The sequence below is a fragment of the Anas platyrhynchos genome, chromosome 14, assembly GCF_047663525.1.
Source record: "Anas platyrhynchos isolate ZD024472 breed Pekin duck chromosome 14, IASCAAS_PekinDuck_T2T, whole genome shotgun sequence".
Classification (NCBI taxonomy): domain Eukaryota; kingdom Metazoa; phylum Chordata; class Aves; order Anseriformes; family Anatidae; genus Anas; species Anas platyrhynchos.
Genome location: NC_092600.1, coordinates 6,478,394 through 6,506,175, shown reverse-complemented (window position 1 = coordinate 6,506,175; position 27,782 = coordinate 6,478,394). Strand labels below are relative to the sequence as shown.

Sequence of the window (27,782 nt, the reverse complement as noted above, 5' to 3'; positions counted from 1 at the left end):
ACTGGCTGAGAAAACCTAGCCTTATAATTTCGCCTATAGTAAATGCTGACAGAAATTTCTCTGATACTGTTCCACTGCAGCTGCCTCATTGTTCTGTTTTAACATAATCAGCACAGTGAAGAGGAAGAAAGGAGTGTTAATTTTATATCAAATAAACTTTAATTGAGTCTTTCATACTTTAGTACTGTATAATAAATGCATATAATGGTCTCTGGAGTTAGTTCTGGTTGTGATAATATGGAGTCTCAAAACTTGACTTGGGTACATTATGGCACCATTCAGCTTTGTGTCACTATCTTGCAGCCTAAGCAAGAAAAGTTCCTGAGACACCCTCAAACACCACTGGAGACGTCCCTGAGAAATCTCGCATGCACCCACGTGTGCATATACATCACCATGTACATATACATGTATCTACGTGCATACATACACACCCACCTGCAACCAGGGGCTCTCAGTATTTCCTCGAAATGGTCAAGGTATGCATTACCAAACAAAATAAAGAATGATGCAGAAGAGAAAATTAACTTGAGATTGGTGTGGCACATCAGAAGCACTCAATGAATGGAGGTGATCCATGGAGTGACTGCCAGAGACTTTTCAAAGTCACCGGAGAAGCAGCCTGTAACACGCAGCAGGGAAAGCATGGTCAGTCCAACTATCCCTGTGCTTTTGTATTTCAAGTCATGGGTTATTGCCGTTCCTGCTACAGAAATGAATGTCCTCACCTGCCTCTCCTCATTACAGGTGAGATGCTTTAACATCAGTTTTTTTTTTAGACATCTAAGCATTGCTAAAACGGGGATAGCTCTATTCAAAGCACGAGTGCAAAGCAATGCAGTTATCTCCTACTTCCCCCCGCAAACTCCAGTCCTCTTGCTTTCTTATACCAATTTTAAGTTATTTAAGCCATGTTGCTTAGATCACTTTCAACATTTAGATATTGTGGGTGAAAACAAACATCCTCACTGCTTTTTTTTTTTTTTTCCCCACACAACTTGTACCCATATCACAGATATGAAAGTAATGGGGATAAAGGTCATGTCACCCATCCTGTGTCCCACAGAGGAGTAGATTAGATTTAAGGTCATGCCTAAATTAATCTTAGAATCATCCAAAGGTAGAGATGATCCCTTCCAGGTTTCATTAACCTTGCAGCTAAGCTATTTTTTAAACTTCTCAATATTATTTAATTTCATGGTAACTTTTCCTCTCCCAAGCAGATATACATCTTCCCCCGCTATTATTATTATTATTTTAAATAAAAAAATTATTTGTGCAACTCCTTTTCTCTAGAGGTTGAGCAATCCCATTGTTCTGGTTGTTAAATCTCCAATCATTTGACAGTAGTTAATTCTCATTCCTTCTAAAACATAGAAGTCTATAACAGGAAATGGTACCCTAACTTCCACATCAAACCAGGATAAAAATACTGTTAGAATGCCACATTTTATGCTTTTGTTTTCTTATTGAAGGAGGTGCTTGACTCAAGAATGACAAAAGCCTTCTGTTTAAGCACAAAAGAAAAATTATGGTTAAAGTTATTGTCTTCTCTGTGGTGATAGCAGGACTCATATAATGGCATTAAACCTTCTCCTGTCTCCTTGTAGTTTATAACCTCTGTTTTCAAAGCAAGTGACTGTGTAATTTGTCCAGTAAAACCTGACTGAGGAAAACTGCCTGCATTTGCAGATGTTGATTTCCTTGCAGACCTCTGTGTTGCAGGTGTCTTTCCCTTCTCTCTCTCATTCACAAAGCAGCAATTTGCAAAGGCTTTCCAGCATCGATGCACAAGGCATCGCACCTAGACTCAGTGCTGGCAGATCAGGAAAGACACCAATGAAGGTGCCAGCAGTGCAGCAGTCAATATAAAATCCAATCTGATATTTATTATAAGACCTGGACAAAAAGAATAATTCATCTCATTAGTTTCGTCTTTGTCAGTACAATTAATTGAGCTAATTCTCTGCAGATACTTCTTGGTTGCTAGCATATTCCCAAGCACATTGCAGCACGTATTAATTGCTTCAAATTCAATTTGTTTTGCTTGATTGACCAATGAGGTCACAGTGCATTGTGGCTTTGTGTCTGAGAGTGCAAAGAACCAGCTTCTGAAAGAAATGCAAGTTTGCATCACCCAAATATCCATCAAGCATCAAAACTTCGATCTTTCTAGAAATATGCCTACAATCTTTGCTAGAGTAATTGTAGGAAATGTGCAGTGAAAATGAAACAAAGGAAAAATATTATCTTGCTTTGCCTCACTACTGTATTGACTGATCTCATTTCTGTCTTCATTTTCAAAGCCAATTCAGGATCTCACAGCACACTTCCACAAAGAGGTAAGTTCAATGGAAAAAAATTATGAAGACCAAAAGTAAAGCTGAACAAAGTAAACAGCTGTTGCCAGTCAAGGCTGGAGAAGAGAATCAGAATTAACATGGAATTTGTAAATTTAGCAAATCTATTCTGAGAATTCTGAATGATGAATCACCCTTCCCAGCCTCCCTAACTTCCGATCCGCCTTGAAAGAAAGTTCATTTGGTTTAACTTTGGCCCTCTGTCATCTTTCTACAAAAATATCCCACAAATGCTGTTTCTCCAAAGGTGAGAATCTAGACAACAGGACTAAAAATTTATCATAGAATGTTGCTTTTATTTTCAGGGTATTTTATTAGACTATTTGAATTATACTGTAACCTGCTATGCATTTACCATGAAGTATTCTAGGCTTCTCCCTTTGTCTCCTTGATCACTGTCCGACATTTAAATTTCCACACCCTAGGGAAGATTTGCCAGGAACACAGGTCCGGACCTCTGGAAGGACCCAAAACTGGTCAAGCTGAGCAGCCCTATGCACCCAGCTGGTGCTAAAGCGAAAGCATCCTCCAGAAGCAGTGTTGCAGAATGCCAGCCCCATACAGCAAGCAGCCTGGGAAAGTAGAGGGGGATTAAAGATTTGACTATTGAGAAAAAGTGGTTCTGTTCTCTACCTGGTTTTTGTCCCATCTCTTTATTTGTCATGCCTCGCTCTCCCTAGATTGATGTTTCCTTTTCCTGCAAGCTCCATTCTCTGTGGTATCTCTCCCTCTTCTACAAGTGCTCTTTTTAACCTCTTTTCTCCTCCCTTCTCTCTAACCCCTTTTTATTTTTTTACTTCTCACAGTCCTTCTCTGCCCTGTAACCTGCCACTTTCTGCTCAATAAGAGAACCATAAATCAATACCACATACTGTGATAGTGCTGGCTTTTCCTTTTATTTAAATTCTTGCCCTCATACCAATCAATTAAAAAAATCCACTAGCTCAGCTGGAAGGGAGAATAAGTGCATGCGAGCTTTTTCTTCCCGTACTGTTTGAGAGCAGTGGTACACACAGATCTCGTGTGCCTGCACACGTTCAGACACACGCACACCCAGATGGCACTTCAAACCACAGGTTGTGTGTCGAGATTCATGCTGTCATTTCTTTTGAGGTTTTGGTCTCCTTTCACCGTCAAAGGAGCAAAAGGAAAGGAAAAATAAGCTTTTGCTGTTTCCATATTGTATCTTACGCTCCTTAGAAAAACAATTTCCCCCCCAGAACATTGTGTCAGATGACAGAAATTATAATTTGTCATACAGCAATATTGATTTAAATGATTCCACAAATCTACTGAAAGGTCAGGCTCTGAACATATTACTCATCCACTAATCAGTAGACAAGTTTGGCCTCAACAGTGCCAGACAGCTTTTATTTTGGACAAAGAATATATGCTCTATCTATACAGCTTCCCCAGCCCTGCTACAGCCGGAGCCTGTGGCAGGGGCTGGGCAGCTGAGAGCACAGCCCCAGATACCAGCTGTGGGGTGCCCAGGAGCCTGCACTGGACAGAATCCCCATCTTGTCCTCACAGCAGGACTCCAACTGCTACACAAACTGTACTACAGGTAGTGTTGAATCAACCACCATTCATAAGAAAAAAGGGGGAAAAAAAAGAAAAAAAAGAAAGAAAAAAAAAAGAAATTTGACTGAAAAAGTCCGTTCCTGTGATGGCAGTCAGGATGAGTAAATTCATATTCATAATGCATTAAGTCACCAGCAAAGACACCTCCCCTATTTTTAGCAAGTGAAGGAGCCTACAATAGCTAGGGTCTTAGCTGAGACGCCCCAGCTAAGCACCAAAACCAGGTGGGACTGTTCTGGGCCCGTACCCTTGCAACAGAGTGAATGAGTCAGTGTTAGCAATTGACAAGTCTTGCTCATTGGAGAAAACATTTTCCTTTTCAGGACTTTAAAAAGTTTCATTTTCTTACACTACAATTTCCCATGACAGAAGTCTCCGTGATCCTGATACCCAGGTGCATTTTAAATAATTATTTAGTACATCCTATTAGAAAGGCATCTAGTTGCTGTCTGGTGCCCAGGCTAAATTCTAGTTGGTCCTTTGATGGTAAATGAGAGGCATAAATCAATGGCAATTGATCAGTAATTATACAAAATTACAGTATGCTTTTGTGATGTTTTTAAAAGAAAGTGTCATTTTGCTACTCAGCCTGACTAATTTCTGGCTCATATTGAATCATTGTGCCATGTTTGCAGCTCATTAAAGCCATGCTCACAGATCTCTTACCACTTTTTTTTTTTTTTTTAAAAAAAAAAAAATAGTGGAGAAATGGTGCTTTCTCCAGGCTTCTGCGGTATCTTCTGAATTGCCTTGAGGCAGCATGGCTTTGTCAGAGTAAAGCCAGCTCTGCATGCTGAACTTAGAACAAGACAGCTCAAATCTCACCCTGGCAGGTGAAGCCAAGGTCTCTTACTCAACCTCTAGGACTGTCACACTGAGGTAAGGCTTGTGGAAAGGAGCTCAGAAAGAACAAAAGCACAAATATGTTTAAGTACCAACAGATTGGTTAGTCCTAGTCTTGCTTCTTGCACATCAACTAGACCTATGAAATCTGGAGCTAGAGCATAAAGCACAAACACATATACAAACACAAATCCACACACTCCACAAAATGACAGCACAAACTCCTTTTTTTTTTTTTTTTTTTTTTTTTTTTAGGTTCCACACAAGCATTCTTTAGAACATATCTATGCTTTTTTCCCCTTTGAAAGAATTGATACGGCCTTAATTTATTTCCATTTGCTTTTACTCTGCTTCACTGTTCTGGAAAATTTTGCTGGAGAAATAGAAAAAAATAATCAAAAGTAACAAACCCCCCCAAAATAATGTTATCTGTTATCTTTTCTGCAATATCAAACCAGCACAAAAATAATAATAAAATTAAAAAAAAAAAAAATGAGAAGATCCCTTGCTGTGTAGATCAAATGTCTACAGTGGATTGTATTATGCCAGCTCTGTGAATAACTATAAAATATTATCAGCAAAAGTGGGTATTGTAACAATCATTAAGCAGCATTTTCCAGTCATGCAGTCTTGCTCCATTAAGACCAGGGTTAGACAGCAGGACAGCAACGCGTCTGAACAACATTACCATCACCAGCTGACTTCATCTGATTCTGCTGTTAAAGCAGTCACCGAGCCAACTGGAATTATCCAGCTTTCCAGGCACCTCTAATACCCACGGGGGCTCACTGCTATTCAACAGCTGTGATCACACAGTTACAAAAAAATCTGGGGCAAGATCTGCAGTGCTAATTGCAGTGAAGGTAATGGGTGGAAGCAGTTTGTCGTTCATACTTCTGCACTTGTGGACAAATTAATTCATCTTTCCCCTACTTCCATGATTATTCTTATTCCTGCCATGCCTAGAGGACCTGGCTTAGATTGGGACCCAAAGATATTGGCACCCTGTGTCCACATAACAAGAGCAAGCTGCTTCTCTAGGAAGCTGGGAAATACAGAAAGCAAAGAATTTTGGTATTCCTGGAATCCAGAACAGAAGTCTGTCACAGAAAACAACAAAGGAAAATATTCGTTGTAGGATACATCATTTTGGCTCCTCCTTTGTTACAGTAGAGTCTAATATTTCTTTTTCAGAATAAAGATTTAAACCCAAGTTAACATTTGGACTTGCAAGCCTGTTTTATTTTCTCAAGTGCCAAATGCCCAACCTTGGGTGAGATCATTGGCATCTTTGCTAAGCAGGATCATCATGCCCCCAAAAGGACTTAGGATCTTAACTTTGGTTAATCTGCTTGACAACTTTGAAAACAATCTACCATCTGGTACCCAGATATATCTAGAGAATAAAAAACTCTCTGTCTGTGAGTAAAGAAAGAAACAATAGTCTGCAAACTTCCACTTTTCTTCTGCCATGAATAGTGAAGAATCTTATTGATGCATTTTAATAGTATTTTGATGGGCCAGAAACACTAGGAGTCACATGTCACATTAAAAAGCTAACAGAAATCTAGCATAAGGAAATGAAAGCCTGTCTAGCAATATTTTGTTCTCTATTTTAATGAGAAAATTTAGCAGTCATGATTTTCTTCCTGCCTTCCTCCCCCCCACACACCTTTTTGTGTGTTTTTATGGTGTGTGTGCATGTTTCCTATCAACTTATTTAAGGAAATGCATCTTTGGCTGTCTTCCTTCTAGGTTACACTGATACATAGCCAACTCCAAGTACACGCTGTCATTGTTAACAACCCCTAACTCTAGCCAATTTAAGATATAAGTTGAATGACCAGCCTAGCTAGGATCCCCGCAGAGCTCAATGGAAAAAAAAGACACATTCCTTTGGATGCCAATTCAGTGAAAACACCTAACCTACACATCCTTGTTTTTTATTTTCCCCCACTGCTAACTTATTTAAACACTGGTCGATAGTCCTCCAATGCCTGCTCAAAGGTTCCCCCTCCAGCACCACAGTGACTTAAAAATTTCTTGCACAGTTCACGGGGAAATAACCATGCAGCACCAGAGACACACAGTAAAAATACTCCCACTGCCCACATTACTCTGATTTACAGAGCAAGTAGTTAAATATAAAAACCGGCATTTCTGAAGTAACACTGTGGGTGCTGTCCCCAAGATATTCTTCCATCAATAAGGACACATGATCACAAATTAAAGAAGCGTGCTCCATGGCAACCATAATGAATAACATCACTTCAAGTGCTGCCAAAATGGCAACGTCTCAAATTTAATATTGCAATACGTTATCTGTTAATTAAAGAGCAAGGGCTAGTTTCAAAGGGTAACTACTAAGGTTTTAAAAATATGTCAGAGATAATATATTCCATGCATTGCTAATTATGTAGGCATCTTTTAAAACAAGCCAGAATTAATTATGTATCAGATCCACCCCCAGCATAAGGGAATAATTGAATTTCTTACACAAATTGGGCACAATAAGAGGCATTGTATGGACTGTATTCTGTGCCACGCTGCACACCGTGCTGGTAATGGGCTTCCACACTACACTTCACTCAATGGGAAGGCTGTTGCCAATTAACACTTAATACGTGTTAATTTAAGATTTCCCTTTTCCAACTAATTGATATCTGATTAAACCCAGAATGGCTTTTTTTTTTTTTTTTAAGTGTTCATTAAATAGCTAAAATTTCCTCACAACTTTTGTGTTTTATATAAGGCCACAACCACAAAATATGTAGTTCATGTAATTTCCAAATCATTATAGAGTAATTGGACTTATCAGTTACATGCTAATTAAACTTGGACTGAATGCTCTTTCTGCGATCAATTGACATTGGGTAGATGCACAGTACCCATCTCATTAAGTTCAAACGCAACAGCTAAAGCATTTAAAATACAGCATGGATGCTTAGAGCATAAAAGCACATCTATGTTGTTACACGAACAGCACCTGCACCTCTTGCAGCTGTAACAAACTGAAAAATCCAGCAAAGTACCCACAACAACCAGGCTTCGGGGCAGGCCACAAAGTGCAGCCCAAAATCTGGATTAACACCAATATTTTGCCTACACTATGCTCTGCTCTTACCATATTGCTACTAGTAACGATCTTGAATTGATTTATATCTAACTTTAGAGTATCCCAAATCCAGTAAAGCTCAGAGCTTCCCAGGAACGTGGTTTACACTCACTAGCAGATTGTACATATGTTAGGACACGGGGCCAGCTATTTTTGGAGACCGACACTCGCTGCTTGCCTGCATTTAGCTCTTGTCATGCAACAGTTAAGAACTTGTAATTTCCACAGGAAATTCATCATCTCTGAAGAAAAGCAAGGAAGAAGTACTGATACTTCCCAAGTTTGGATGTACTTTCCTCACTTGGAGACATATTTTGACAGTGTGACAGGACAGGGAGATAACGATGCTGTTCCATGATGGGGAAAACAAAGTGGAGACCAAAAGCACTTTAAGTCCACTGAGTTTCATTGACTTTTATTCAGGAACAGCACAATTATATGTGGGAAATTTGGAGACACAGGGTAATGGAGTGCAACTGCAAATGTTTCTAGTAATTAAGGAGCTAGAAAATATGACAAAACAGCTGCTTTAATATTTTTTTCAAGATTTTTATCCACTAGCACTTCTCAGAAACTGTGCTTGGTATTGCTTCACTGCTGTAATTGGTTTTGGTGACTGGAACCAACAAAAAACAACCTGTGAGTAGCACGGAGCACACCTGGACAGAGCACCCAGAGCACATCCTCTGTTCCTTGCTGCGGAGCCTGCACAAACATAAGCAGATAAAACTAAAGGAAACACAGAAATTACTAACCCACAGGGACAAAGCCAGTGCCCAGGTGGTTTGTCATTTTAGTTTGTTTTTAAAGTATGCAGAGTTCTACAAACAAATACTTTGCAGATATTGATTTATCAAGCTGATAGTCCTGTAGTGATAATTTGCAAGCATTCTGTGAGTTCAGAGATGACAGCCAAGCTTGAGTTTTATTTTTCTAATGAAAGCCCGAGAATTAGTAGGAAGATCTAGACAAGATGTCAGAGTCAATTACTAATGTGATACTCTTAAAATACAATTAAACACGGACAATGAGTATTTGCACTCATTGCAAACAAATCATCTTAAAACAGTTAATCTGACTGCTCAAGACAAAGCTAATTTCCATGGCCTATATGAATAAAATCCTTTAAAAATAGTTTTCCTTTAAAAAAAAGAAAAGAAAAATAATTCTAGAGCACGCCTGCAGTTATCATCAACTTCCAGCACAAGGAAAGTAATTATTTGCCTGAAAGCTAAAAAGCTACAAGCTTCGTGCTTCTTATTAATGCCATCAGACTAATTGTTGAGCCTTACAATGATGTAACAGTGACTACCCAACCTAACTTTGGGTATAAAAAAATTCTGCAGCTTTTTTGCTTTTAGACCAGCAGATCTAAACATGTCCTCTGAAGTCAGCAAGGATCCAGGGAGGTGGCTTCTCCATGAAAAAATACTCAAGAGTGCAGACTACTTGGGGAAGTTGCTTCTACCTGGGGACTCGCTTGGGTTCTGGTGATGGTTTGCCTCTTTGGGACCACTGGATGTCGGTGTCTTGGGCAGTCCCAGCTCCTGGCCTGGCAGCAGTTAACAGAGACTCCTCATCTTTAAACATGTGGAGAAAATCAGGTGGAAATCTGCTCGCTCCCTCCCCCTCTCTTGCTTCACCAGTTGCAGAACGAGAGCTATGGAAATTAAAGGAGTCTCTGAGTTTTAAATTGCATCACACTTAAAATTAACATTCATTTCCCTGACATATACATCACCGCAGCAGGAACTCCTTTCCATTTGTTTACATGTTTAACTGGAAAACTGGATTAGAGCTGACATATATTTTCATATGATTACCTCTGATTTGGGTGGCAAATCTGCAAAGAGCTACAAAAATAAATAGATTCATATATCATTATTATTATACTTGTGGGTTTTTTTAATTTATTTCAGAAAGATTGCCTTAATGGCACACTGATTTTATTTGTGTATTGAATTACTTTTAATTGTCCCTTGTTTTAATCTTGTAGGAACTATAGCCTTTTAAATCATTATATTTCACTGTGAAGCTCCAAGAATGTCATCCACTTATAGGTACTGTATGCAACAAGATGTATTGCTGCTATTAATGCTCTTATTAGGAGTGTATGTTATGGTGTAAATGTCAGTTGATGCATCTTACGGGAACAAGAAAGCAAAAATGAAACCACGTCTCTTTCCTTTCTGGCACTTTAGCCTTTCACTTTTTCTTTTTTTTTTTTTTCATTAATAATTGATTGTTTTTATTTGGATGAGGGGAAGATGGCATCCCCAGTAACACTGTCATTTTGGACTGTCTTGTCAAGAGGAATGTGACTTTCTTCAAGCCAGCTGGGGCCCAGCTAACTGCAAAGCTGTAAACCTTTTAAATTTGAGCTGTGTAAATCAGCATTTTGTTGGTCTTTTCTATATTTTGGCACACTTCCTCAAGAATCCTTTGCACTTTTTTTTTTTTTTTTTTTTTTTGGTAATTGGAGAACGAAATCCAACTACAACTGTCTTTAGTGTAGGGGAAGTTAGCAATGCCATGTAAAGATAAGATTGATTGACATTTTTTGCTGGTAAAACTTCATTTTCAATTGTCAGACAACCATTGGGACAAATTCTCTGCTGCAGTTCAGCTTTTACATGAAGTTTCAGCTCAGGTTGTTCACCACTTTCTGAAGTTAAAATCAGGCAAAATATATTGCTACAGACAAGGTAAAGTTTAGAACCATTTCACTGATTTTTTTTCCTTGCTTTTCCCATCTTTCCCCCTCCAGATCATTTTGTGAATAATAAGATCCAATAAAAATCTACATCTTAAATACACCACTAATCTGTAGGACTGCATGCTGTTTCCTTCATTTAATAAATTTTCCTTTCCAGTATGAATCTCACTACATTCAGATAACTTAATTTTCACTTGCTACTCTGCTGTGCAGAAACCTGGCTTTTCTAGAGTTTTCCAGAGCTCTTTATGAATCTGAGACCCATTTAAGTAATTCTGAGTTATCCAACTTTTCAAGGCAGGAACTATAGCCATAGGTGACAGCATGGATTCTCATCCCAGGTCAGCTATATCTCCCTGTTCCCAATGATAGGCTTCCTATGACAACGACAAGTTATTTCCTTTTCCCTTCCCCCTGCCAAGTATAATTTTTCCTGCCACACAGCATATAGAACTGACAAAATCCTTGCAGGATTTAAATTAAAGGTTGTTGCCAACATTTCACCTTCAAATGAGTGCTGCTTTTAATAAATTATATCAAATCTAGGAGAGGTACAATCGTGATTCACTCTAGAACATCTTGAGTGCTGGGGTATGCCAACAGAAATAATTAACTTCAACAAGGCTCTCTATTAAGATGCAGCATGCACGATTAAAGGAGTTGTAGTTTTGAACAAATGGTTCAACATGCTGGTGTCAAATGGAACCGTTCTCCCTCCTCCACTGCCTTGGCAGCCGTTGGACTTCATTAGGAGGAGCACAACATAAAAGCTTGCAGACAGGTGCACAGCAGCATTAAGGACTCCACTACAAGATCAGAGCAACAGCTTGGTTTTTGCTGTTGACAGAACAGAGACTGAAAAAGACGATCCAGAGCCACGAAAAGGATTCGGGGTGAGTATAATGATAATAATAATAATAACATATTTAATGAAAATACAAGCAATCCACAGTATAAGCACAGCCTCCAAAAATAAGGAAATTGCCAACATATAAAAAGTGATTTATGTCTGTTGTCTCACTTAAGCCTGTGGAGATGTTTAAAAGGAAATTATGTCTAGAACTGGCAAAGCAACAATTCTATTTCCCAGCTTAAAACAAAAATTAAGAATTTAGCTCTTGATATCTACTGCATAAAGACCAATTCCCTGATCCTGAATATGTATTTAAAGGCTTAATCTACACCAAAATCAAATTACCAAACTTCATCTCCTTAACCTATACTTTTGCAAGTGGAAAAAAATTATCTCTGAAAATGTATTAACAGACATTTACGACACTCAGAAGCAAACCACTTAGAAAAAATGCTAGGTGTTAACTGAAAGTAGGCTTGTTCTTCCAAATGAGATTCATCAGAAGGCTTGATGCTATCACACTTCAAGAGGTGAGCAAGAAAAGACATGGAAATATTTAGGATGTGGGCTAGCCATTAAGCCTAGCTTTGCTGTGAAGTCTCAAGGAGCATGCACCAAAGCAGTCTGAAGGACCCTGGCAATATTCCATGGGTGGAGCCACGTGATAACTGCACATGGGTTGTGTACAAGAACACCGCAAAATCATCCATCTCACAAGTCAAAACATCTATTAATTGTATATCCGTCATTGTGAGATGTACAAGGACTCCACAAAGAGAAACTGATATTAGATCAAAGTCACACCAGGATATTACAGGAATCAGGATGCTGTTGTTTTGGGCAGCTGGCAAAAAGTTCTCATGAACACGTAGGCCCTGGCTGCAAAGGTTATAGAGAAAGATGCTACACAAATATCTTTAATATAGGGCAAAAGTAGAGATACTCCCCTCCCAAACACTGACAGAAATCCTCCAGCCATCAGCAGCTTCCTCAGTTGGCAGCATAAAGAGATGAGGAAAAAAAAAATATTCTGCAAGTGAACTTGCACAGCCCTATCCCAAGCAAAAAAGTCATGATGAATAGAAGAGTATGTACTAAAAAAATCATGTTTACTACTTATACTTACTAAGAGCAGCTTCTTGCCACTGTGAGAAGGGTGACACGCAGCTGAGGAAAGGGTAAGATAAACAGCCATGCCCTGACACACTGTGTGAGTTGACTTTTTGCTTTGCCTTTTTTGACAGTTAGACAACCTGCAGCAGGGCCCCAAGCCACACACCACCCCAAAAATTTTGCCTTTATCCTTGTGCAAAAGATGAGGTCTCAGGTATTCACAGCTGCATTTGTGCCACTAACAGTACTGGACACACATTGACAGAAAAGTTCCTCCTTTCAGCCTACTAAAGTGTGTACATAACCACAGCTTTTCTGTAATGTTAGGGGGAAATCATAAAGCCAACAGTCAGCAGTTTTTCAGCTGGAATCTCTTCTCGTGTGAAGAAAAATGAAAACAGACACTTGGTCACACAGGGCACGTGGGTAAAGACCAAAATAGCATGCCTTCTGCTGCCCATAGGAACACAAATAATAACACACTAATGATGCTAAGTGTCATGTTTATTTTCCCCTTGCAAAGTGATGCTTGCCCGTGAAGAATTGCTTTTCTTTAAATAAAGCACCTTTCAAACAAGTTCATTAGAAAACCATCTGAGCGCTCCTGACAGTCAAGCTGGTGTGTGAGACAATGTCAAATTACTCATCGTGAATAAATTACCAGATGAATATAGCCTCCTATTTTTCTTTTTCATTTTTTCCATCACTTGCTCATTTGCTAAATGTAACGACAGTGAATTTGTTGTTTTTCATTCATTAAGTAACTCACAGGATTATTTATTTATTTATTTATTATTCTGTGAGGTGTATTACTGTAGTACTTTAAGGCTGTGGGCAGAATGAGGGCCTCAGCTAAGGATGGTATAAAAACTGTGAACAGAGAATGATAACAAATGCCCAGCCCCACTAAAACTACAAACTAAATTTCCAAGACAAAGAATGGAAGGAAGGGAAACGTAAAAAAAGCAATACTTCTGGTCAAGTCAGTGACTGAATTAAAACTAGATTCAAGTCTTCTGGAAATTGCTAGGCTAATAATACAGGCTAGAAGAAAATTAGGGATAGTAAAAATGAGAGGTGAGAAAAAAACACATGGAGGATTTATGCTAGTGATGGAGGATAAGCAGCAAATAGAAAATTAGACTGCAGTGAGATTACACTGACTGCCTGATTTTTAACCTTTCAGATTATTTGCAAACTCCAATGAGGTATTGCTCACAGTGGGGTATGAGATTTTTCTGTTGCATTCTTTTTTACTGAAATGGTCAAAATATGACAGTGAAGAAAGGTGAAACAGCATGCAATCAGTGGATAACAAAAGAATTGCTGCAAAAAAAAATAATGTCCAATATGCCAGCCTTCAGTATTCACATGAAAGCAGTAGGAAGAACGACAAGAACAGCAGCAAAGGGTCACATGCATGCCTCAAAACAAGCTTACAAGTAATTTTCACAATATCATGCTCACAGTGTTTGGCTCGTTGGCTCCAAGCTTCTCTATGTTTCTATTTGTTTTTCTTAAACGAGCAATTAGTCAAATCTGAGTTAATGAAGCTTGCCTAGTCATCCAAGGTCTGTAAAAGTTTGCCAGGAGTCAGCATCTTTGCAACCTTTGAGATTCATGACAGACTTTGCTGACTGGCTTCTCCCAGCTTCTGAAATCCCATTTATCAGCTCATTTCAGGCATCTTTAGAAATGCAAGAGAGATGAAGAGGGAAGACATGGTCCTGTCAGGGTAGTTCATATCAGTTCCTTTAGACTAAAGATTGAGAGACTTAATCATCTCCATTTGAGATGACAGTGAAATATCATACTCTCACATCAATAAAGATCAGGGTCGGGGGGTTGGGGGGGGAGGTTGGAGCAGATTAGGAGTAGGTCTGAGAAAATGCTGCTGCTCTCTATTGCTGTATGGCAATTTGGAATTGGGGTTAAACCCACAGGGAATTATCAAACGTCTAGGATAAAAACTGAAAGCGCTGTTCTGATCAATATAAGTTTGATGGCCTGGAACACTGAGAGGGAAAAAATGTTTTTCCCTCCTATTAGCTCCAACTGCAGGACTGAGAGGAGATGGAGAGGGCACATTTTGAAGCAAAAAGTATAAATACAGGGTCTTGCTCATAACAGCTATTTGCCAGTGCTCTGCACAGACAGGAATCTCCCAGGTAAAGAAGGAAAAACACACTTATTAGACTTCACAGACGTGCAGCAAACAATTTGTCAGCAAAACTTCACTTTAATGATAGAGCTGTTATAAAAACACCACCAAAGCATCTTTTGACATGGACTCTCAAGTAAAGCAAAGCCTTAAATCTGCCAAAGTTAGCATTAAATATTTTAAACAACACTTTAATTCAGATTAAAAGAAAAAAATTTAAAAAAAAATAAATAAAAATAAATAAATCTCTTGGAGGGAAAAGGTAAAAGGAAGAATGAAAACATTCCTCCAAACACTGTGTCTGTCTTCTCGCAGATGCTGGTGACATGTCTGAATGATTGGTCCCCAGAACTGAACCTGTGGACCTCTACTTAGGAATTAAGAACTAAACTCTCAAAGTGAAGGCTATAGCAGACTCCTATTTTTAGTGCATTATTCATGGAGACATACAAGCAAGACACGTGGATTATTGGATTACATGCACACATCCTCTCTCCTGGGGAGACAGAGTCTGAACTAACGGCAATGTAATCTGCCACCTCCTCCTTCCCATTCCCCTTTTCAGTCTCTGCATTTCTCCATCTGTTTCAAGGCCATATCTTAAGTCACCTTTTGTAGTGCCTTCTCTCACTTAAATCCTTCTACAAGCTGAAATGTATCTTAGGAAATCAATTAGCTCAAGCAAATTAACCATGTGGCCTCACACCTACCTTCTGCACTTACTCCTACCTTCTCCATTTATCTCCTACCTTCCCATGGAGCCAGTATCTCTTTCCTCCTGTGCAGTCATTGATCTGCTGAAACTATTTTAGAAATCTTGTCTCATGGGCTAGAATGATACAGAACATAATCAGGGACTCAAATTCATCACCCTTCAGCAAGGAGAAGAGCCTTTCCAATTTGGAGGTCTGAATAAATTTGCGAGCCATCTTCAGCATCTAACCAAGCAAGGTTTTGATGCAAGAAACACCTCTTGCCTCTCTTTGTTAACCAGAGGCATGGCAATTACAGGTCAATAACAGACTGTTGAATATACAAAATAATGCCTGCAATGAACAAAAGATCAACATGCAGCGTGCATTTTGAGGAAAAACAAGAATCAGTGTCAATTCCTTGGTAATTCATAGTAGATGTTTGTTTTGTTTTTCTCTCTCATTACCAAGGATTAGAAAACAAGCAAAAGCTTCCAGATACATACTTAGAACAGTGCATTTTCCATCTCTCCTATAGCAGTAATCTTATTCTAACAGTCTAACAATTACCAACTGCTTACTTCCCAACGATACACTATTTTAAATTATTTTGCAAAATAATATATAAAATCTGCAGACCTCTCAATTTGCATTCACAAATACACCCATTTCCCACTGCAGATATCTAAAAAGATATCTACCTACCCCTGGCAAACAAGCACAAACGTTAGGATCTACTATTCTTGTTGCAGCTAATTTATTAGTTACATGCCATCCTTATGGGCTATGTCATCCAGGAATACATCTTGGAGGCTAAACTGGATTTAACCTGATTTCATACCCAGGGAGATATTTGCTGAAGAGGGATACAAGCCCTAATCCACTGGCTTTATTTGTACACAGCAAGTGACTCTTTCCAATGCATTTTTTTGGCAAGTGTCTGCTGCAAGAGCCATTTCTCGAAACTCTGAGCATTTCTTGTAGAAGCTGTTTTCTACAAGCTGCAAGAGCCAAGGGATGATGAGGTGCGATAGGCATTGTAAGAGACCTTTGGGAAAACGCAAATCAAGCCTTTCTACAGTCACCAGACACACACACAGCCATAAAACTGAGGAAACATGTCAGCAGTGAACACAGTTAGAAGAGTTCTTTCACAAGTCAGCTCCTTCAGATTCACTGTTTCTGACTTTTATTTATTTCTTTGTTTGTTATCCTGTCGCAGCTGGATAAAAACTCATAGTTAAAGCATTCTCTGGGGCAGCTGTACCAAAAATAATTAACTGAGCAAAGCTGCTATCCAGTGGAGGGGAGATGGATAGCAATGTGTTCTGTTCTTCTGCTAAGCACCCTCCGAGGCTGGGATAACGGCAGCAGAACTAAGCTGGCCTATTCTCCAGTGACAGGTGTTTGCAGAGCTTTTGAGAGGTTTGGGAAATGAAATGTGTTTTCTGAGAGCTCACAATGAAATCATACAAAGAAGGGCTCTTATTATACTGTCATCCTATATCACACCAGGTTTGAAAATGGAGCACTTCTCTTGTGCCTCCAGAACAACAATATTTTTCTGATGCATCTTATATTCTAAAATGCCCTCCCTAATCATAGCTTCCCATAAGGAGTAAATCTCCAAAATTCATACATAGTACAATTTCAAAGTGTCAAGCCAATAGTAAATGAAATTCTGATATAAGCAGACTGCAAAGCTGGTAATGAACAGCTCTACCCTCTCATTGAGCAACAGGAAACACAGATGTCATGTGACTGAAATGCAGGTAAACACACTCACATTTTTCTCCAATCACTGGACAATCCAATCTCCCCCCAAGACAAACAAAAAACACATCAGAAAAGGGGGTATACAGAGCAGGCTCCCAGCCACCAAGCATAGGGGAGTGAGAGGAGCCAGCAGTGGACTTTGCACAGTTGTTCTGTTGTGTCTGATCTACACCACAGGACTGGCACCTCTCTGTGAAACCTTCTTACAGTAGCTGGAAGCAAAGTTGCTTTGCAAAAGAAAATGGTTTCCTTTCTCCAGCACCTAGTCTGAGGTCTCATGTTTTTATTTGCTCTATCCAAATAAACATCGTTGCTTTTACACCATGAAATGCAGAAGAATGGCATAGGTTTGTTCTTAATTCCCAATAAGGACAAGTAACTTTCTGGCACTAAGTGCTATTACACCAAACAATAAAAGCTTTAGCCCTTCTTTCTCAGTATATTACCTCTGATTATTTCATTTTCACTCCTGAATCACAAGCCTGAAGAAATACCATCTTAATGCAGTGCTAGTCTGTAATCCATAATCTCATTCCTAGCAGCTGCAAGAAACAGAAAAAAACGCTCTTCTGGGCTCTTCCTCCAAAGGTTTCCAGAGCCCTCAGAGCTATGGAGGGGTATTTCTGAAGCTTCATAGCTTCTATGCACTTATTATTTTGAATATTTTTATTTGTATCTGTTAGCTGTTAATGTCTTTTATTGTTTTTTTGTTTTTGTTTTTTTTTTGTGATGAGAGTTTCTAAATATCAAAAGGCTCAGACACTTAAAGACTTCTGGCAATCCTGTTGGGCCCTATACATTTGAGAAAGAAAATTAGGGTTTCATACTGCCTTTTTCCTTTCCCTCCTCCTTATTGGCAAAGGAGAAGAGAGGACAAAGAATAAAGATTTCTTGTTGTGGGAGGTTCCTTTGAGGTAGCTAATTCAAGCATTTGCAGAAAATTTTGAAAAGTTTATTCTAAACAGTTTGCTACAGCAAACCATTCCCTCCCTCCTTTTCCTTCAAGGACATCTGGAAATACAAATGCAGAAAATCCTTAGCAAAAGTTTCAAAAGGTAGAAGAGGTCTCGTTGTGAGAAAAACAGTTTATGATGCTGTTTGAAGTCTCACTGAAAAGCACTCCTGCTTTTGCTGGGTAGATAACACTTTTAAAATGGCTGTATTAGCATGGCAGCTAGAGCCTCATATGAAAAACAACCATGTTTCTTCACAGCATATCTGCTTCTTGCACAGAGAGGAAATAAAATTAGAGAGGCACTAAAGCACAGAAAGTGCAAGACAGTTAATGAAGGGCGGGGTAAGTAGGAAGAGTGCATGAAAACATCACTGAAGGGATTGAGCATCTGTTACCTTCCTTACCTCCAGCTTCCCTAAAAGCTAAAAATGCCAGAATCCACAATGTATACATCCTTGCCACACCCTGGAAATTGCTGTTGACACTTGGCAAAAGAGAAGCCCAAGCCCATAGTTGCTGAGGGTTAGACTTTTTCAAAAGGGTAAAATCACAGCAGGGAACTGAAGACAGTCCCTTGAATCCTAGAATCCTAAACTTATTTCTTCTCATGTACCAGCCAGTCATTCTGTGAGCTCTGATTTATTTCTTTTAGGAGGAAAAAAAAAAAAAGTCCAAACCAAACATTCATCTTGTATTGATCCAAATTCTTTCACTTAACTCATAATTTCACTCCCTCAGAGAAAATGTGTTTTTGTCCAGGTTTAGCTAAAGTGCTCCAAAAGATGTAGTCTAAACATATATTGTAAAGGTTGTCATATGCTTCTGATGCCTCTGCCTTTTCTATTTCAGAAAATTTAGAAAAAAAAAAAAAAAAAAAAAAGAAAGAGGAAGATAGAGAGGAAGAGAGTGTGTCAGAAATTTGCATTCTGCTTCTGTAAACCCAAGGGATTTGACAATTCAGCTAGAAATGAGTAGTCATTTGTTTTTGTTGTTCTTCATTTGCAAATCTCTAGAATATTTTGAGCTTTAATCACATCACTAAAAGGAGACATTTTCTGCATTGTGATTTCACTGGATCATAAGAGCTTCATCTACATCTTTCTTTCATTTGGACAAAGGCTGTTCTTGGCAGAAGCCTCTAACCAGTATCATCACCTAAAATATGCAACTCAGGTGCTCTTAGGTCCTGAAATGAGCACAGCATGCTATAGTCACCATGATTTTCAGGCTAGGATACCAGTTATTACCATACATATTATTTTACATCCCACATTATTTCAGGAAAGCACAATAGAAAGGTGTTAACAACATCAGGGGATGTATTAACAGATCTAAAGGCTGGGGAGAGGCAGAGCCTCCACCACCATTCATGGGAACGTTTAAAAGCAACCCATGAAGCATGTGCCATCAGTGTAATAAAGATCAAGATTAACCATCTTCTGTGATGGAATTTTCCTTTTTTGACTTCAATAGCTTTTTGATTTCATGGATAACTCAAATGCATGCACATCAGTCGTATATAATGACAGGTTCAGTATGCAAAAAGAAAGAATGAGGGAAAAAAAGAGAACTAAAAGTTACTAATTCTTAAAAGAAAGTACTGAATAAAGAGTTATAGATTCCAAAAAGATAAAAACAAACAACAAAACCATGAAGTCCTCCAAGCCCTGATGGAGTCCTTGAAAAACAAAGGAGCAAGATACAGACAGAGAATAGATTATGTTAACTAAATCATGATTCCTTTTTTGAATCTGGAAATTTACTTGAACAGTGGAGCATTCATTTCTCTAATAGAATAATGGAAGTAAACTAAAACAATATTACAGTTAATGACATTTTCTCCTGACCACACAGGTATGTTTTCTTCATTTATTTTTCCTATAAAGAACACAAGAATTCTGCAAAGCAAAGCAAAACTGCCAGTTCCTTTGAATGATTGTGAGGGGATGGTACAATATGGAGAAGAAGAATATCCCGAGGGTACTGTATTCAATATTCGATCCAAAGTTTACTGGAAGAGGATTTCCAGTGCTCCTCACTTACAGGAACTACTCTACGAAACCAGAAATTAGGGTGAGAGTCGATTTTATTGGAGTCTTTTCCAGTGCATTACACTATAATAGAATGCCTGTTCATTTGCAGAGAAACGCATTTCCTGGGCTCAGTTTCAAAGGGGGTCATGCTTCCCATAATTAAATTGTGTACAGAAGGCAGTCACTTAAATTCCACACTGCTAATTTTATGCAAAATAGAACCCTATTGATTTCCTGCACTTTCCCAGCATTTAGCTGAAGTTACACGCACCCTAACAACAATATAAAACAGATTTTTCCATTAGCTTGAAATTTAAAGAATGGTGCATAGCATTTGAGCATACAATAAGTATATGTATTAGGAGTGCAGAGAAAACAGGAATAGGACAGTTTAGTGAAGATCTTATGTTTCTGGCCAAAGAGTTTACTTGGTGGTCTACTCGAGAATTAACCCTGGCACATTTCTTTTTATTCAGTTCATGCAATTTGCCTGGTGTTGAGCAATTCTAGCTTGCCAAATAAGTCTTCTTTCTTTCCTCTTCCATGGAGATTTTAATGATCTCTGGAGTCATTTCTAACTCATCTCTCTCTCAATAATGTCACTACCACTAGAATGAAGTGCTACTACACAAATGGCCAGCTGAAGAACGTACAAGATGTTTTGTGTTTGGGAGAAATGAGCACACTGCCTGCATCAGTCCCCTGAGTCTTCAGTACTGCAGACCCTATTGTGGCCTGCATATTGGGTCTATACCCCATTCTGTGAACAGCCCAGACAATGCCTTGGACAGGAACTGCAACAAAAAGAAAAAAAAAAAAAAACAGTACAAGAAAACTAGCACTAGAAAAAAACTAGCACTAAAAACTAGCACTAAAACTAGAAAAAAACTAGTGCAAGAAAAGCTCTGCCTCAGCCTGCAGAGCTCAGCAGTGATAGCTCCTAGGTGATTAGGATAGAGCTTGTTTGCACAGTAAAGTCCACTCAAGTCGAGGGAAATATTTCAATTAATTGAAGTGGGTTGCAGATTGGAGTTATAATTGAAGCTTATTTTTTCAGTGTTAGTGTAAATTGAATGCTGACCCATTACAGCAATCAACAGCAGTGTCACTAGTAACTACAATTATTTAAAACTATTGAAATACATCACCCCATGGAAGTAATTTCTTTTGTTTTAGGACATCTTTTAATCATAAAATATTCAGGGTGGGTCTCTGTTGCAAACATTCTATTCACTTCATTTCTCATAATACGGATGATAATAATCTGATGGTTATGCAAAGGGGAAAATGAAAATTTAAGTTTGAAATAAGTACTGTAATTCTCCCCTTTCCCTTTACAAACTCAAATTAACACAACCAGTAGTGATTTAAAAAATGCATATATTTTCCTTCTAAGAAAAGCATAAGGTATTTATTCAGTTATACACAAATTTCATGAGACATTACACATGCTTCACAAGAGATTACCTTTGCAACCAGAGTTGCAATGCAACAAATTTGCAAAATCAGATTTCAGGCATTTCAAATGGAAAACCTTGAGAGACTGTCTAACTTATGTAGTTATTCAAAAATGATGCCATGACAGATCACCTTTCTAGTATGCCAGGAAGACATGGACCTATGCCATATGGACACAGAAGTCTGACTAAGAAAGTGTCTGAAGTCATGTTCTTTTCATGGTGTGTTTAAGAATAAAAAGTTTTCTGCCATGAAATAACTTGACAGCTGAGCTGGGTAGGATATGCCATTAGGGTCAAGTAACAGCAATTCTTTTACCAATCTCAGGCCAAAACAAAAAGTTAGAGGTTGTTTATTAGTAGTAGTATTTTAAAGGCAGCTATAAAAAGCCTAGAAAACGTTATGTCCCCAGAATATTGGTTGATATAGCAGTGACTGAATGTTAAATGCCACATTTGACTCTGTCTTTGGAAAAAAAAAAAAGAAAAAAAAGTTGTCTTTTCTTTCTCATGGGCTGATCAGAATGATAGCATTATAATTCAGATCTAATCTGTAGGATCAGCATCAGCAAAAAGACTGTTTAGCTTATCAAAATCTATTTAGGTTACCCAGAAGTGGCTTGGCTACAATGCATAAATATATTCAGAAGAAGATATCAAGTGGTAAATGATTATCCAACATATCAGAGGCACAGAAAGAATCACTGGATGAAAGAAAGCCTGATTCATTCAAATTAAAGCAAGCGTACTAATTATTTAATGACTACAAGTGAAACTGCTGGCATAGGCTAGCTAGGAAGTTTGTAAAAATCACTCTTTTAGAGATTTATAAGTACTGATTAGACCAACATCGAGCAGAAATTGCTCAGGAGGAGCAGTTTCTGCTTCAGAGCAGGAAGATGGGCTTGTATTACTTTCCTGACATCCCTTCCAGGCCTTCTTTCATCAGCAGAGAAAGCTGTAGGGCTCTCAGTATTAGTAATGTCCAGCAGCTCAGAGCAACATGTCCAGTTACCTCAAAACTCACTAAATTTGGGCAATTGGAATAAGGTCAGTGCTAGTCCATTAGTTAGGTGATCTGCTCCAGTGTCTTGTTCAGAAATATCCAACTAGTTTCCTATTGTGTGAGGAAAAATTGCAAGAAGGCCAGCAGTAATGGCAGTATTTTATTCTAAAGGACTCATCAAAAGGTAAAAGTTTGTTTAAAGCATAAGAGCTGAGAAAGCTGTTAAAATAAAATAAATTGCTAACTAGGTGTAAAAAAAAAAAAAAAAAAAGATCAACATACTGGTGGTACTGGTAGGGCAGAAGAAGCTAAGCATTAAAGCCACAGAAACTGGATGCCCCATCCCTGAAGTGCTTAAGTCCAGGCTGGATGGGGCCCTGGGCAACTTCATCTAGTGGGAAGTGTCCTGGCCCATGGCAGGGGTTGAAAGCAGGTCATTCTGATTTGATAATAAGAAGTGAGAACTACAGTTACTTGCTGTTACGGAAATGGAGCCGTGAACTAGGTGATGCAACATACCTCTTGGAGATGTGAATTATCTATAAAATATTGAAGTGAGAGATGTCAGTGCTTGCTAATCTCTTGACAGTGGTCCAGTCTAGCAAGAGGCTGGCACAGGTGTACTTTCATTTCCAGAGTGCAAGAGGGCTACTCTCTCATGTCCTGGCACTTATGTTCTGTGTGAGCAGACTCAGGAAGGACTGGACTCCACGTTCATTTGGCAAAGAAAGCTACTTAGCCAGTCTGAGATTCTGCAACTGCAAGAAAAAACTCAAAGCCAAGCAAGGAGCTGTGAGACAAATTAGTATGGTTTTGATTCATTCTTACTGAGGAAGCAGTTTCCAAAAGCAGCAAACATTACAGAAAGTTGTCTGATGTTATGCAATGCATTGTTCTGAACTCTATGGCCAGAAAAGCTTGATAAATAGCAGGGAAAAGGTTAACAGTAGGAAGTGTTTTCCCGGGCACTGCAGGATGTTTTTAGACAGTGGCAACTGCAAGACAAGGCTGGAGAATTGGTGCTCTTGTATTTCTTCTGATGCTGGGATTGAGGGAGCACACCTCTAGAGAGCTGAATTTCAGGAAGAGATTGAATTTACATCTCCTGCTCGTTTCCATGAACAAAAATCAGGCTGATGAATGGGAAATGGCTACTCCCACTTCAAGAAGCCCTGCTCGAAGCACACCCTGTGGTGAAGATGCTGGAACCAGCATCCAATTCATGTGCAAAATGTGCATCTTCTGTCCGAAGAACAAGGATGTCATTGCTGATGGCCTCTGTGAAACAGGCCCCTGGCTGCTGTGTAAAATGGCAACTCAGATATAAAGGCAGGTTTCAGTAGGACCACATATTCATTCTACCTCCTCATCCAGTCATGGCCAGAAAATAATACCACAGGTGACTGCACTCCTCCACTATCCATCTTGACCTCCATTTGACATGCCCAGCCACTTACAGATCCTTTCACAGCAGTCACTATAAATCTATCCTCTTGGGAAAAAAGAGGAATAAATCACCTAGTTTCATCTCTTCCCATCCAAATATTCATCTACATTATTTATAGCTAATGAAATATCAGAGAATTCTTTTCTCCCCTCATTGTGGATGCTGTCATGTTGTACTTGGTGCTGCTCTACCTAGTGCTCTTTGTTTATTGCACTGGAATTGAGAATCAGCATTTTGCCATTTAGTTTGTATTCTCCAGGGTGAAAACCTAAATTTGAAAAATGAAGGAAGCACTACTCTTAACCTTAAAATGGGAACAATTTAATCTAGTCTTAAAATACTGAGAAATCTTTTGCAGTTAAATTACTGATCCTGATGAGACATTGGCAAAGCACAGCTAAAAATGATCTGTCTGCTTCAGTGTCTAGGGGCTGCAACCTCTGCTGCACATTGCGAACTCCCGGATAAGCTGAAGTTAAAAACTTTGTGCTTTGAAATCCCACAAAACAGCACTGCAAGCATTTACTGAAAAAAGAGTAGAATCTCACAGGCACAGAAAAGGCTAGCAATACTTAAAATACTGGACAGATTTTCTGAGCACAGGGTGTATGTGGAGTTTTGAGCTCCTTTGAAAAATCTAGCCTGTGTTTGTCCATGTTTGCTGGGATCTCACTGCCCAGTTAAGCACCTGCACTATTCATTCAAACCTCAGGTATTATTTTAAACATAGGGAAGCAGTATCTAACTTGATCCATAGAGAGCAGATTTATAGCAAGGTTCACAGGCTTCAAAGTTCAAGGCAGAATCAAGAGCTGAACCAAGATGTATCACAGAAGAACTCATGGCCCCATCCTCACTCACTTGAGGATCAACACATTTTTAGAGCTTTAATGTATCTAACCCTAGTGGAAGTAGTGGAACTATTCCAGCACTAAACACTGGAAAAATAGCTACAAGGAAGATGTGAGGATGCTTTGCAAGTCCCCTACTTCAGGGAAAATTAAGCACAGAAAAAATCTGACTGGCCAAATATTGAAAGCCTGGAAATCTAGTTTGAAAACAGCAGATTTTATGTGATTTGTATCTGTGCACAGTCTATTCATGTTCAGTCACATGGTAGTGGGTAGTTTGTCTGATCAGTGCTTCATACTCCTGATTTTAATGCTCATTCTTTCCCCCTCCCCAGTTTGTAGTAGAAACATCTTTCATAATGCACCACCCATCTTATTCTAGATGCTTCACAGCCTTATCTAGCTTCCAGCAGCAATATACAACTAGCAATAGTGAGGTGGGCGAAACTCCTTTCTAGTATCATTATTCACACAGGATTTAAGCTGTGCTTTCAAGAACTGTGTGTCAGTAAAAACTCCAGTCACAGCACAGCCAAGAGGAAGCCGAAACAGGATGCTCAGGTGCAGAACTGAATTCACTTTAAAAAAGGCTGAGCAAGTACTTTATGGAATAGTTTAGGAATTTACCCAGACTCTACAAAGACTCTAAAGATTTGCAGCAGGAGAAGTTAGTTTGAAAATAATGAACTGAAATACCAGCCCTGCCTAAAATGTTCTCCAAAAGCCCCTTATCCTAGCTTCTTGTAGGATTTTCACTTGCCTCTTAATAGCTGCAGAAAACATTCTGTATAAAATCACATAAATGGACAGAATCCATGACTTGCAGAGATTAGGAATTATTTTTTAAGCCTTGCAACCCTCCAAATTCATCACAAAGTATATGAAAAGAATAACATTCCTTGCAATGACTCCGCCACTGCTCATGAAAAACATCTTTCCTGATCACTGACATGGCAGATATGCAGCTGACATCTGCTCAGCAGTTTAAGAATGCTTTGCTGACACTTAAAATTGAGTTTCACTGTGAAATCAAGATGATATCATTGGCTATTATAATAAGTTGTTAAATGCCCATGGTAATACTTTTCCTTCTTTTACAATCAAGCAGTTATCTTTTTGCTCTCCTCCCTTCCTCACAGTCACTAGTTGAGAGTTTGTATGCTTAACAGAACAGCCATAGAAAAAGTATTTTTGTTATGTTTTTAAACTGCTGCTGCTTTCAATAAAACTAATTAATATCCTGCAGTAAAACAGTTCCCTGGGTCTCCTTAGGTTTCAAATGCAGCTGACCTATGCACAACAGGGTCTTCACTCGAGATTGAACACACTCATTAATGTTTTCTAATAAATGAGACTACCAGGTGGGGCTGTTCGTTCAGCCTCCCAGAAGGTGCTGCAAGGAGGGGGTAGAATTAGGACAACCATTTGATTTGTGTGCCCCATACCCATGCTCTTTTTCCCCATTCAGCAACAATTAAAAGCTGAAAAAATACTGAGGAAAAAGAAATGAGATGTGTAGAGCTTTGGAACTTTCTTGCTTAAAAATTGAATTGAACCATGGAGGCAAGAGCAGACAACGTGGAGACTGCCTGCATCCCTACTTCAGGCACATGCATACCTTGATGACACTATTTTTTTTTTGCCTTTAACCCTGTAGTATCTTGGGCCAATATGGAGAGAAGCAAGTGAGAGGTCTTTTTCCATTACAACTACTCAAGGCTCTGCCTAGACCATCATTGCATTTAAACTGGGATGAAGGGAAACCAGTTAAGCTGTCTGTTGCATAATACAGAGTTCAAACCTCTTTGCACCTCTCAAAATGGAAGGGATGTTGATCAAACAAGATTTCTCATACTTAATTGTACTTCAGCAGAGTCAATACAGTCAAATTCCTGAGCAAAGGAAACACCCCCACACTCTGTTTCTAAAGGTGCTAATCTTCTGCCTCTGTAGATAATTGAGGTTAGCTGAGAAATTAATGAGACCTTATTAACACCAAAGACACCCTAGGTATTTTCAGGTGAGGCAGAAACATGAGTACCCCTTGTGCTTCAGCAACAAGGGCTGATAAATGGACTTTTGCAATGGATAAGTGAAGGTCAGAGCAAGGTCACCTAAAGAAGATCAACCACAGCTCAAAAACTTACCTTTTCTATAAGGGAATTGTGTAGCTACAGAGAAAACATTTGCAGATCAAATGCTTAGGACCTGTTAAAAAAAGGTTCAGAAAACATACAGAATAGCTTAAAAAGTGTTTTTTGTTTGTTTGTTTTGTTTGTTTGTTTTAATTACCTCCTCACTCTCCTGAGCAGCATTTGTTCAACCTTTGCTAGGGGTTATTCTACTCCCTCTATTTTGGCCAAAATCTGTTCTTGTCTGGATTTCTTACATCTAGAGTGCCCAGCTCAAAGAAAACCCTGCCAAAGGACTCTATCTATACTCTCTGATATGATAAAAAACATCCACTTTTCTAACCTCAATGCCATCAGCATTTTTTCTTTCTCTCAAGAGCTCACCATGCAACCCCTATTAAATTAAACCAAAAAAGTGCTCGCTCATGCCTTTTTAAAGCAGCAGATTACCCATAATCTCCTCCCTAGGAATTCAAATTTTCTTTTCAATTAGAAAAGGGCTCGGTCAAGTCACATCTAAAAAGATACTGCTTAAAGACCTGCCATGCAGGATTAAAAAGTAAATAAAAGTAAACTCTTAGTAAAAATATCTCCTTTAATTTCCTTAGTGATGAGAAGAAGCCTGCAACAAGATGGGTGCCCCCTTGCTAAACTACATTTCCCAAGAGGCCACAGGCCTCACTTCAAA

General features: G+C 38.9%; 1 long non-coding RNA gene across 1 annotated transcript; it reads right to left on the bottom strand.

Moving 5' to 3' along the window:
* Nucleotides 1-212: 212 nt before the first annotated feature.
* LOC113845208 (uncharacterized) lies at nucleotides 213-27,782 on the bottom strand. The gene is made up of 3 exons (XR_011803455.1): nucleotides 27,255-27,782; nucleotides 27,110-27,170; nucleotides 213-622 (listed from the first exon to the last, which is right to left on the bottom strand). It is a non-coding gene; the product is annotated as an uncharacterized lncRNA (long non-coding RNA).